The 12,466-nt window shown below is 39.2% G+C and overlaps 1 long non-coding RNA gene across 2 annotated transcripts in view; it reads left to right on the top strand.

The window, feature by feature from the left end:
• The window catches only part of LOC144260466 (uncharacterized), a 237,395-nt gene that overhangs the window by 25,962 nt on the left and 198,967 nt on the right, over nt 1-12,466 (top strand). For both annotated transcript variants that reach the window (XR_013345022.1, XR_013345023.1), the window contains exon 2: nt 2,052-2,235. This is a non-coding gene — a long non-coding RNA (uncharacterized LOC144260466). The remainder of the gene's footprint in view (nt 1-2,051; nt 2,236-12,466) is intronic.

The raw sequence follows: 12,466 nt of genomic DNA, 5'->3' as shown, positions 1-12,466 counted from the left end.
TCTGGCACACAAATACCTTGCAACGCTGGCTACAACAGTGCCATGTGAATGCCTCTTCTCACTTTCCGGTGACATTGTAAACAGGAAGTGGGCAGCATTATCTCCTGCAAATGTAAACAAACTTGTTTGTCTGAGCGACTGGCTGAACAAGAAGTAAGACTGAATGGACTTGTAGGCTCTAAAGTTTGATATTGTTTTGTTTTTGAATGCAGTTATTTTTTTTGTACATAATTCTACATTTGTAAGTTCAACTTTCATGATAAAGAGACTGCAATATAGTACTTGTATTAGGTGAATTGAAAAATACTATTTCTTTTGTTTTTTACAGTGTAAATGTTTGTAATAAAATAAAAATAAAGTGAGCACTGTACACTTTGTGTTCTGTGTTGTAACTGAAATCAATATATTTGAAAATGTAGAAAACATCTACAAATATTTAAACAAATGGTATTCGATTATTTAACAGCATGATTAATCGTATGGTTAATCAGGATACATTTTTTAAATTGCGCGATTAATCACGATAATTTTTTTAATCGCACGAGAACCCGAATTAAAAGAAAAGCAACAAATATTTAAATATCTACTCGTTCAGTGATCCACAGAACCACTATACAGCTTGCATGCTGGGGGCTAAGCACCTTGCCGTGAGTGCTGAACATGACATTTTCTGTAACAATGTATAAAATAATCATAGCTCATGCATCTTCTCTTCTATAATGATAGACTGTTGGTCTTCTCTTGCTCCCACTGAAGTCAGTGCAAAACTCCAGTTGACTACAATAAGTGCAGACTCAAGTCCTAAATAATTTAACATTATTTTCTATAAATGTTATTAATTAGTTAATGTTTGTAAAGAGCTGAGTAAGTACTGAGTGTTTTAGTCTCACTCTTATTTACTTATGTTAGAGATGAGAGTGAAACAAAAACACCTGAACTTTGCAGAAGTTCGGACCCAGATCTGAACTTGGCCACTAGCCAAAGTTTAATGATCCAGCTCAGACACCTACATCTGAACACATGCTGAGCTTTAAAGAAGATTGAATCTAGATCAAAACTTAGCAGCTATCTCTCCAAATATTTTGCTAGTGACATCAGAATGTGTGTGAGCTGTAAAAGCTTGCAGTGTGCAAGGTTATATTCCGTGCTCATGTATAGAATATAAATAGCTCCTGTTTTTATAAATTTAAAAAATGTCGCCTGAATGTTATCAAAGTGTGCGTGTTGGCAGTAGGGAATTAGGTTCTTTGATCTCATTTCTAAGTAGAGTATGCACAGTGATCTTTTGCCTGTTTTAATCCAGTCAATAGTGCAGAACTATTTTTGGACCCATGATATAGTTAGTTAAAGTTGTGTATGGGGGGAGGGGGGAAATAAGTTATGCATAATACATAATGAAACTATTTAAATAATTACTTATGATAATTCCCATGTACAGCAGCAACAGATATAAGTCTTGATATGCTGTCACATCTATTTTCTGCTTTTGGCATATTATATAAATAGGTAAAAGCTAAAAATGAAAACATTTTAACCTGATATATAGATATATATTTTAAAACCGCTAACGTGGAACAGTGTCATCTAAGGAAAGGATTCAAGCTCCATTTTCACAGTTTGTCGCCAGGATCCCTTAGTGTTTTACACAGGCTTTCTTTTTTAAATCTTTTCTGCTTTGTATCCAGTAGTCCTTCAGTTTCCGCATAGAGATGACTCATCTTCACTGCCTTTTACTGTCTCATGCTGAGTGAACACGGGGCAGAAAAACTGCTTTCCCCCCATCCCCTGTAGTTAAAGTGCCTGTGGAAATAGACTCATTTTGATAAAGCAAGTTAGCCATTTTCTGTCTGCTTCCCTCCTTGAGTAAATGTCCTTCAAATGGCTGAGAAAAGTGCCACCTGATGCTGACTGGGATGAAACTGAAGTGTTTACTGCTCCAGCAGTCTGTTGTCTGAGACTTTGAGGGAGTGGGGTGGAGACAAACCACAGTATAGAAGAAAGCAGTGTGTCTAGGGGTGTTAAATAACCATTGCTTTTAATTTTTTTTATAGGTGATGTCTTCATTCTGCTATCGAACATGGTAAAGGGCCTCTATCCGCAAGCTGGCATTACGATACCATCATTGGTCTCTGAAGCAGCAGCATTAGTTACACTGTGATGGGCAACCTAGAAATACCAAGAGCAGCAAGCAGCATGCCACATCTTCATTTTTAGCTCTTTTCCATACTCTGCTCTGTAAGTACAGTATGCCAGTGTTGTGCCTGCCAGTTGGAGTTCCCAAATTGCTTAATTAGGTGTTATGTATTAGGGTAGTACAGTGTACATATTTAAATAGCTGGCTGCTTCAGGGAAGCATATTTGCCATTTGACATGACATCAAATAATTTTTTGCTGTATGAAACTTTGCGGATGGCTAAGATAAGCAAGAAGGCTACTTTTATGTGTTTTGATTTACTAGTCCCCACAGTAATGTTATATGAAATTCAGCAGAATTTTGTATGATCATTAGGGAAATCAATATTTTTCCTACGGTAAATCACAGGTATGCGGTAAACAACATGAGGGCTATAATTGACAGGTAGCACCTGATAGATAGAATTCATTATCTTGCCAGTCTGACTAACAAGAAAGTTAGCGCATGCATTATTTACTTTCCAAATATATTCCTTAAAACCTGTAATAGGCTTAGAGGTGTCTCCAAATGTTAAAGCTAGAGGGGTGTGTCTAGTTTAAATGATTTTATATATGCAGGTGTAGTTTCCAGCTTTAAGAAAAAAATAACTGCGACCTAATTGCATTTACTTGTGCTGAATCAAACACTTCTTGGGACGGATTTAGCTGATCAACAATTTCTGGTCTGTTGAAGGGAAATGTGAGTGAGTGACTGTCATTACCTTGATGCTGATTACTGGAATTGACCAACTTAATAGCAATTTGCTAACCTTGTTTATAAAACTGACCTCCCGAACCTGACTCTGTGATTTAGAAGGGAAGAGAGCCAGGCCACTTAAAGTGTCAGTGCTGAAAACACTACATCATCTGCATGATGTTCTGATTCAGGGAAAGAAGATGATGACTCAGAGGTATCAATTCCATCTCTAGTCCAGAGAAATTTGCGTAAGGAGGGAAAATATCATTTTTGGCACTTAGTCAAGAAAAAAATGTTTTGTTTTGTTTTTCTTTCTTAATTTGGGACTTAAGGAAACTGGGCTGTAGCCCAGTGCAACCTCAGGATAAGAAATATGCTATATTAGCTGGCATTTGCAACAGTTCTCCCTATGAATTCTTAAATGATGTGCTGCCAGATTTTCTCTCTCTCACTCGTACACACAACTAAGAAATGTGCTATTGGCTAAAAGCACAAGGCTAAGGGTTTTGCAAGATCATTACTGGTTTGTTTGTTTTTATTTGTTATTAATGGAGAGACCAGAAATGTGAGAGTCCAATCATGTATATTAGTTTGCTTCCCAGTAAGAAAAAAACCTCTCTTAGACTTAGGGCTCTGGTTGAACTTTGACCCTGAGTCATCGGATGTGTTCAGCTCACAGCACTGCTGCTTTCTAGGCCCACATTTGTTTTCCCATATGAAAAATATCACAGTGCCAGCTACCTCTATGTCCATAAAGTAAACTCAAAGTATTAAATATGAAAATGATCAAGATCTTCACAAGAGTCAAACTTTGTACTCCATTCACCTCCTCCACACACCCAAAAACCCCCCAATAAAAAATTAAAATAAAAGCAAAACACAGAAAACCATGTTTTCCGCCTAAACATAAAAATAAACAGTAAATAAAACAGGAGTTTGTGAGGGTCAATGACTCTCTACAAATTAGTTCAATTTAAATGGTCACTCTCCCTGTCTCTCAATTGGGTCAAAAACTGCTGTCAATATGCTTCCCTCCCTGCTTTGACTCAAATTCTTCTGACATTATCCTAAACCTCGCTTTAAATCTCTTGGGGCCACATCAGTTCGCTGTCTGCTCTCCACTAGGCTCCTCTAGATTTCCTGCTTTTCCCTCACACTTTTATCTTTGCTGCTGCTCCAAGCTTGCTTCTTGCATTGGAACACACTTTCAACCTGTGCTGCATTTTTAGTCACCAGTTGTGCTACTGTCTCAGGCCACTCCTTTTGGGCCCTTGTTTTAATTCTTTCTGGGCCTCAGTGCAACTGTCAAGATGCTCTCTGTGGTCTCTCCCACATCTTAACTCATCTGGCCCCTCTGGGCTTCTCTTAAAATGCATCTAATTTCACCTGATTAATTGTTTCAAGTTTCCTGCTGTTCTGATCCTATCTGACAGCTGCTTGGTGTCATCATGTCTTTATTCTTTACCACATCTTTAGCTGTTGGGTATTCATCAGTAATATTGCCTTCAAAACGCACTGAATTTGCTGGTACCTTGTTTACATTTTCTCCATGACCTGCGCAGTTCTAGACATTCACTTCTGGTGTTGTGTTCTTTGTAGTGTTGTAAAGGCAAACAAGTCTGATATTATAGCCAGACTGCCTGCCTGCCTGCCACCTGTTCTGCCTTTTTACCTCTCTCCTTTTCCACTTTGACTATAGCAGATGCTACCACAATCCCTGTCCTAGATTCCATTCTAATTTCATAGTCTTTTCATTCTCCCTGTCTCTCCTCCCCTCTCCCTGGTTGATGCTTCATCAGTGTTTGGGCTGCCAAAGCACTCTTTAAACCCTCATATAATTCTGTTTTGAGCTTGGAAACTCTGCTCAATGGTCCTTTCAGTTCTCCACCTTCCTTTTGTTTTTTGTCTTCAATGAATTGAAATAGACATGGAAGGGGAAGGGCTCGGTCTAGACTTACAAAGCAATTTCCCCTTCCCGAAAGGGCAGAGCACATTTCCTTCCAAAACAACCTGGCTAGGAAGTCACAAATTTCTTGTCAGTGCTGCTTTTTTTTCTCCCTGAAAGCTGTTGAGTCAAAACATGACTATCAAGGCTGACCCAAAGGGACATGAGCGAGGGTATGAGTGTGTTTCCCTTCATTCTTCCTTAAAACCAACAGAATGGGGAAAAGAGAGATCTGGGGGAGCATTCGTATTGTGAAGGTTAAAAGGTAATGGGAAAGCAAATAATCTTGGCACCCCTCTACAGAGAGTCTGGTTCATGGACTGATCTTGCACTCAAAATGCCATGCAGGGGTTTATTCTGACCAAATAGTATAAATATTACAATGACTGCAAGGAGGGGGAAAGCTGAACAAATAGGAGGCTAGTAAGCGTGCAGGCAAGGCTGATGAGTTGCAAAGACTTTTCCTTAGCAGGAAAGTGTTAGTTTGTGGTTTTTACTTTAACCTCTCTGATGTTCCTCTCACTCAAGGATAAGATACGTTTTCTTATTGCTTCTCTAAATGCAGTTGTGTTTGTTAACTTACTTAATTGTAGTGTTGTGTCCTGTCAGGGATTTTAATTTCAAGGCACCCACTCTTACCTGGCTTCTCCCCTGCTCTGGGTATCACCTTTGTTAAAAAGAATCACATTGTACATGAAAAATAAAGAAAAAAATAACATGGAAGTTACCGAGTGTCTCCCCTCACATGTTTCAGAGATCCTGTCTGCTTTGATATTTCAAAGATATTAAAGTCAATCTGAGTGGAAGTGGGGAGAGGTTTTAAAAAGGAAAAAAAATTATGGTTGAGATCTAATATCTACTCAGATGCCCCTCTCCCCCTTCATTATTTAGGTTTGCTATTTCAGTGGTGAAATTTCTGGCTTGGTCAGAACCTTGCAAGACTGAGTGGGGAGGTGAACTGGAGTGTGGCTGGATGCTGGCTGACTATTACATTTTGAAATAACTGCTGATTCACAGATTCACATTTTGCATTCACTGGAAAAATGAGGGTGTCTGGATCTGTTGGTCTGAAACCGATCATTAGAGTGGAGTATCTGAATAGTTGGTTACCATCTCCTAGTCTGAAGCAGCCTGTATCTGTGTGTGGTGCATAATTGAAATATCACCACATCCTACAGCAATAGTTCATGACTACTGTCGGTAGTCAATGTGCTTTACAAATATTAATTAAGCTCACAACCCCCCTGTGAGTTAGGTAAACATCATCCCCATTTAGTAGAAGAATAAACGGAGCGTCCACCCTTTTGCTTTATTCCAGCAGTGACAGTTCATCAGTCACAAAGGCAATGGGGCCCAAGGGCTTGCCTGTTTTCCAAACCCTTTGATTAGAATTCCAAACTACAGACCTTTTTATTATGAGATTCTACACAGGCGTGCAATTTATAGCATTGTTTAGCATGCATTCCTTTTGAGCGCTTTCAGTTGCATCTTCTGCTGCTATTGCAGCATTTGGTTATTTCATATGGGACAAGTATCAAAGCCAAATGTTCTTATGTGTTTAGCAGACTAGGTGTTGGACTAGTAGTGAGTATGTTGTCTCTCTTGTTTCTTGTTTCCAAGAAGGCTAAGGTGCTCAGCAGATGGATCAAATTCTTGCAAGTGGGACTGATCCTAGTCCAGCTTCATGGTTGTTGAGGCTTTTGATGCACCAAATCAATATTTATGCACTTTGACAATAGCTAGTAACTGCCGCAGTGGGTTTCTATTAGTCACCTTTGGGGATACCAGCCCATGAAAAAAATAAGTCAGCATTTTAATTTTTCAAGTGGGTGAACATCATTCATTCCTATCTTGTCTGATGATACATTTACAGTGCCAGGTAAAAAAATATGATTTACCTGGCACAAATTTTAATTTGGGACTTTTTTGCACCCTGGGGTCTGATGTTGCAGGAAGCAGGACAAAGCCACAGAAAAGTACAAGTGTCCTTTCAAAGGCAAGATGAGAGGCAATGCAACATTGAATTTCTGTTGCTCAAATCTGTACATTGCTAGTAGTAGTTATTGGATTAATCAGGAAGACCCAAATGGATGGAAATATAGGGGTGATTGTTTTTAACTAATATACTAATAAGCTATTTTTTTGCTCTCTGTGGTCTAGCAGCTAGGACAATGCAGTTACAGTTAAGAACCCTGGGTCATATTTACAGCTTTGCCAATAACCTGCTATATGACCTTTGACAAGTCCCTTTATCTCACTATTTCTCAGTTTTCCCGTCTGTTAAATTGAGATGGTACTTAATCTCTGCTGTTTAAAGCTCTTTGAGATCTACAGATGCAAAATGCTATGATAGCTAAATATTATCATAGTTGTTAAAAAGTTGTTACTATTATTATTATTTTCTCTAACATTGAACTTCACTTCCGTTTTCTCTTTCACCTATCTATTCATGGGCATTTCACACCAATGCTGATCATTATTCAACAGAGATGGATTCAAGATCATGGATAATATGAGGCATGCAAAGCCAATTATTTTTATTACTTCACCCAGGAAAGTTCAGTCCAGATTCAGCCTCTGGTTTGAAGTTTTAGAATCCTTGGCTTTGCTGCTGACATTTAAAATCATTGTTACCTTTCATATATCTTCTCCCAGATGTATGTAGCGTTCATATCGTGCTATGTTAATTCCTTTGTGGATAGATCATGGCACATAATGTTTTCGAGCAGTGGTCTTTTGAGGACAAGGTATTTCACCAGGAATTAAGTATAGTGGTTTCCCACTAACAATCAACAAACAAAAGTTGAAGTTCTGTCATACTTTGCAAAACAAGACTTGTGGGTTTGGATGTAGTGTAACATCCACATCTAAAGATCAGTATGTTTTATGCCTCACTGAAGTCAGCGTGAGGAAAAATAGATGGAAAGAGTTACATTTCTTAGCTTCAGAATTGCATCTACAATAACCTGCTTCATAACCCTTGCCAAATATTTACTGGCAGACTGCTGATGCAAGTGAAAGTTAAATAATTCTGTTTCTTCCAGGTGTATTAGTGTGGGTAAATGTGGTTCAGGATTTTAAGTCTCTACACAGCAAATACTTCATGTGGCAAAGATTAAAAAAACAAAACAAAACAAAAAACAAAAAACCAAAGACTGTGAATGCCACACGTTGTTGGGTGCCCAACTTGCTACACCAACTTGCATTTCAAAAATGCTGAGCAACTATCCTCTGATGATCAGGTCCCTTTGAACTGTCTCATGTGGGACAGCCAAAATTACTGGTCACTTTATCAAATCTTGATCTATATCTCTAGCTGTAGTTCCAAGAAAATTCCCCAAATTAAGAAAAATTACAAAAATCTTATAATTCCATACACAAGGTTTCCATAGTGCTTTAATATACCTTGGAGAGTCTATTATACACGCATTATTATTATTATTATTATTATTATTATTATCATTATTATTATTATTTAGGACCAGATTGTATAGTTTGTACACAGAACTGTGCTGAAGATGTGGGGAGCTTGGGTAAAAATTGTTGCTCGCTCATTTCAGAGGTCCCCTTTTCTGGTGAGCTCTCTAACCAGATGTCCCTCTCCTTAGGAGATTCCTCCCTGTGTTCTGGGGCTTCCTCTCTGAGCCCTCATAACCCTTTATAAGGCCCAGGTGTTCCTTAACTAATTAACTCCCACCCGGCCACCTAGGTAATTAACTCTTCACAGTTGGCTCTGGGTTGTCTCGTTCTCCTTGGCGGAGCCAGTCACAGGTAGGCTAGTCCCTGACTTCCTTGAAAGGGCCTGCTCCCAGGATAAGGACATAGCACCTAGCACTCTTACTGCTGCCTCCCTTTCCCTTTGTGTGATTTGTAGCCCAGGGATGATAGAAAGTAGCAGTGCCTATGTACCTCTCTTGTATGTGGTTCTGGCACAGTGGGTGCAGTTGGAGTGCGATTGGATCTGGAGTGAGCGTTCAGATCTATCTCTGTTCTGCTCACATCTCTCTCTCTCAGGCTCTTTTTTCAAAATTACACGTGACCAAAGTTTCAGCACATTTCTGTGAGTGAATTCCAAAGTTTCTGGGAGACATCTATCCACAGCCTTCTTTGAACAGCCTTTGTTCACACCTTTCACCTCAGCCACAAGCTGCTGTATTGACTCAGTTTCTTCCAGTACTGTAACTTTATTAAAAGGAACCATACTCAATTGGGTAACTATGTAGCTATGTACAACATGGATAGAGTTGGGAGTTAGGTGACTTACTTACATATACATATTATTTTGGGGCAGCACAATCATTTTCTTTTAAACAAGTGTAGCGAATAATTTGCCTTCACAAAACTGGATTTGGAGCAGATGGAACAACACATGAGTTGCCAAGGACTGAAGGTGTTTCTGGAGGTGAAAGAAGGCTTATGCAGGAGGAATTCTTTCTTTCTGAAGTTCCAGGAGCTCACCTTTTTAAAATAATAAACAGAGTATTCCCATGATATTTAAGAGTAATTTACTGGAAATGTTTCATGTGAGCATGGTGACATTCATTAGCCCTTGAACAGGAGACCATAAAGATGTTCCTGCCTTCTAAAAGAGAGAGGGTGTACGTATAATACTGGACTGTTGAGTGGTCTGCTGCCTTTTGGGATACGAGTGAACCAGTTTTTTTGTAAAATCAGACTAGCTCGAGAGCTTCCTTTTGGATGTTTAGCCAAACAGACCATTGGAAACTTTAGAAGTTTGCTCATCTCTAGTTTCCAGATGCTCCCGCACTGCACCAGCCCAAACTTAAACACACATTTTGTTGTTGTTGTTCAGGATTGTTGTTGTTTTCTGGTTTTCTGTGGTAGCATGGACTCAAATTAAATTGCTGGGTTAAATTAATAATATTTTGTGCAAAGCACTAGCTGTCGAGGGTGCTAACAAATCTTGTAAAGGTAACAGGCCAGCCTCATCCCTAATGTAAATCCATTTACATCAGTGATGTTCCATCAGGAATGGAGTTAGCTCTTCGTTGTTTTTATGCCCATGGTGTTTTCATCTATGATTTATTTGCTTCACTAGTTAGAAAGATGCTTCCTCCTTTTTGCTTGTTTCCTACTTTTAAGGTCATGTATTTTTATATCTGTCTGTTTGTCTGTGTGGGTGGGCATGTGAGAGTCTCCGTCTCTCTTCTCCTTATGTAATGTCAGATGGAAGTTTAGAACAGTACACTGCAGAAAGCCAACCCACATCCTTCACCCACACAGCCTGCAAAGCAGTTACACCGACATCAATCAGGGAAAACCCTCAGACTACATGCACCGTTGGAGCAGGTGCATGAGGGTTCATGGCTTCATCATGTGACTGTCAGACTGCAGTGTATCACCTACTGCTGTCTGTTACTTTATCTATACACCACAGGCCTATTTACCTACATAGCAAATGAAATACATGATATAAAACTTGCAGACACTCTTGAGTTCAAATTATACTATCCTTCTCTTCACATATGTGGAAGAATGTTCTTTCAGTGCATTGCTGTGGACGCATCAAGAAAAAAAGCTGCCTAGCACCATTGCCTTAAGAGCAAGTTTTGCGGAGGGGGAAAACAAATCCTAAAATACATAAAGGGGGCAGAGGGCAAATGTCACAGACAGAGGAAAGCCATATGCAAACTAAGCCGAGAGTCTGAGAGATACAAAGAGCAGATATTATACTTGGGAGAAAAGATTGTGCAAATGATGTTATACCAATGACAGTAAAAAGTGAGTAATGCTTTCTGGAATCATCAAAGAGTTTCTGAATTTAATTCTTTGGGTACTAGAATTTCTGCCACAGAATGGATGTGAATGACTTTTTTAATTATTGTGAATAATATAGACTGACTACTGCTGCTGTGTTAGTTTACATTCAGCCTTTTCTATTTAAAGCTGATAATGCACTCTGTTCTTTCCTTTTAATGACCAAAGTAAATTACTGCCCCGAGCTCTGGGTCTGATCAGCCAGTGTGAGAAAATATTTAGCAGACCAAGATTTCTAAAACGATGCTTGAATGAATGTGGAGCAGTGACATGCTCTCAGTGCTACGTCTGGAAACTTCTCTTTGTAAACTGGAATGAAGAGACAATGAATATTTCTAAGTCACAAAATAAAAAGAATCCAGAATGAACATATTTTTGTGATTTGGAATTTGTGACATATGAACACTAAGCTGTATAAAAATTAACTTAATGAAATAAATATACATTCTCCCTCACAAAATGGAGCAATTGGCTTTTCCCAATTCTACCTGCTCTGGAATATGTTGTGCTGAAGACTGTGAGCCCAACTTTGTTCAGTTACACTGATGTAAATCTGGAGTAATTCCATTGACTTCATTTGGTTCCATGGAAGTCAGTGGAGTTCCTCTGTAATTACAAGAGTATGTATGAGAGAAGAATTTGGCTCTGTATCTGTTGCTATCATTTTATATGGGATATTAATATATAATCATCTTCCCAAATATATATAAGGGGTAAACATGGGAACAAATTGTGCATGGCACATGTTCAGGTGTACAGTGAGGAGAAAAATCCAAGGAACCCTTAGGCACTGGATCCCTGGAGTGCAAGATGTGTTCCAGACTAGTGTTGCTAGTGATCCGAGGTAGATAGCTATCACAGTGTGGGGCCAGAGCCATGGCTTTGTCACCCTTCTCCATATTGACTGGGCTTGGAGGGGGGCATGTGCTGCACTCCCTGAAAGGGTGGCGCAACAGCAGCCCTCCATAGGAGCTGTGGGAGGTATTGTGCCTGCCTGTAGCACGCTGCCTCCCAGTGCTCCTGGGACAGGATGCATCTGTCCCACCCTTCAAGGTGCAGTTGAGCCCTTTCCTTTTTCCTCTGTCCCTAGTTGCTGTGACTGGCTGCTATATCTGCTGCTGCTGTTGCTTTGCAAAACAGAGCTGAAGGAGTAAAGGGCGTGTGCTAAGCAAATAAGAGAAAACTTTCTTTTTTTAAAGTACAATGCCCAGTGATTTTTCTTGCATTTAAACTGGAGGGTGTGAGTTGTAAAATAGTGGCCAGGTAGGGTACATCAGTAATCGCTGCATAAACTTTGACTAGAAGAAAGAAGACAAATCCCAATCCCTTAAAAATAAATAAATGTAAGATACCTTTTAGTATCCCGAATTGGTATACAGATGGAGATGTAAAAAATGGACAGTGTACATTTTTAAACAAAATAGTTGAAAAACAGTTTGCCTTTTATTGATCTGCCAAGCCAAGGTATTCTTGGTTTTGTGTTTTGCTTGTTACAGGCGGCAAAGTAGCAAGAGCCTAGAGCAGAGTAAGAAAAGAAGCTTGTGCTCTACTTTGTGTTTCTTGTCGTATGTTTTCAGCTGCAGAAGAGAAACTCAAGACCCTGAACTTTGAAAACCTTGAAATTAAAGTTTTTCATGTGTAGGGCCACAAATACAGGATATTCTGGTAATGATCACTTTTTCTGAAGTGTCTGGAACTGGCCACTCTTGAAGACAGAATGCCAAACTAGTTGAACCACTGGTCTGATTCAGTTTGGCAATTCCTATGTTTTTATGTTTTCGAGTAACTTGGTGTCTTCATTTTTCATACGCCAAAGCCACATTCACTGCAGTAACCATGTAGAAAGAGCAGAAGGTGCATTCCAAATGTTTATG

Source organism: Eretmochelys imbricata, chromosome 2 (genome assembly GCF_965152235.1).
Source record: "Eretmochelys imbricata isolate rEreImb1 chromosome 2, rEreImb1.hap1, whole genome shotgun sequence".
In the NCBI taxonomy this organism is placed as follows: Eukaryota; Metazoa; Chordata; order Testudines; family Cheloniidae; genus Eretmochelys; species Eretmochelys imbricata.
This window is presented reverse-complemented; position numbering and strand designations above follow the sequence as displayed.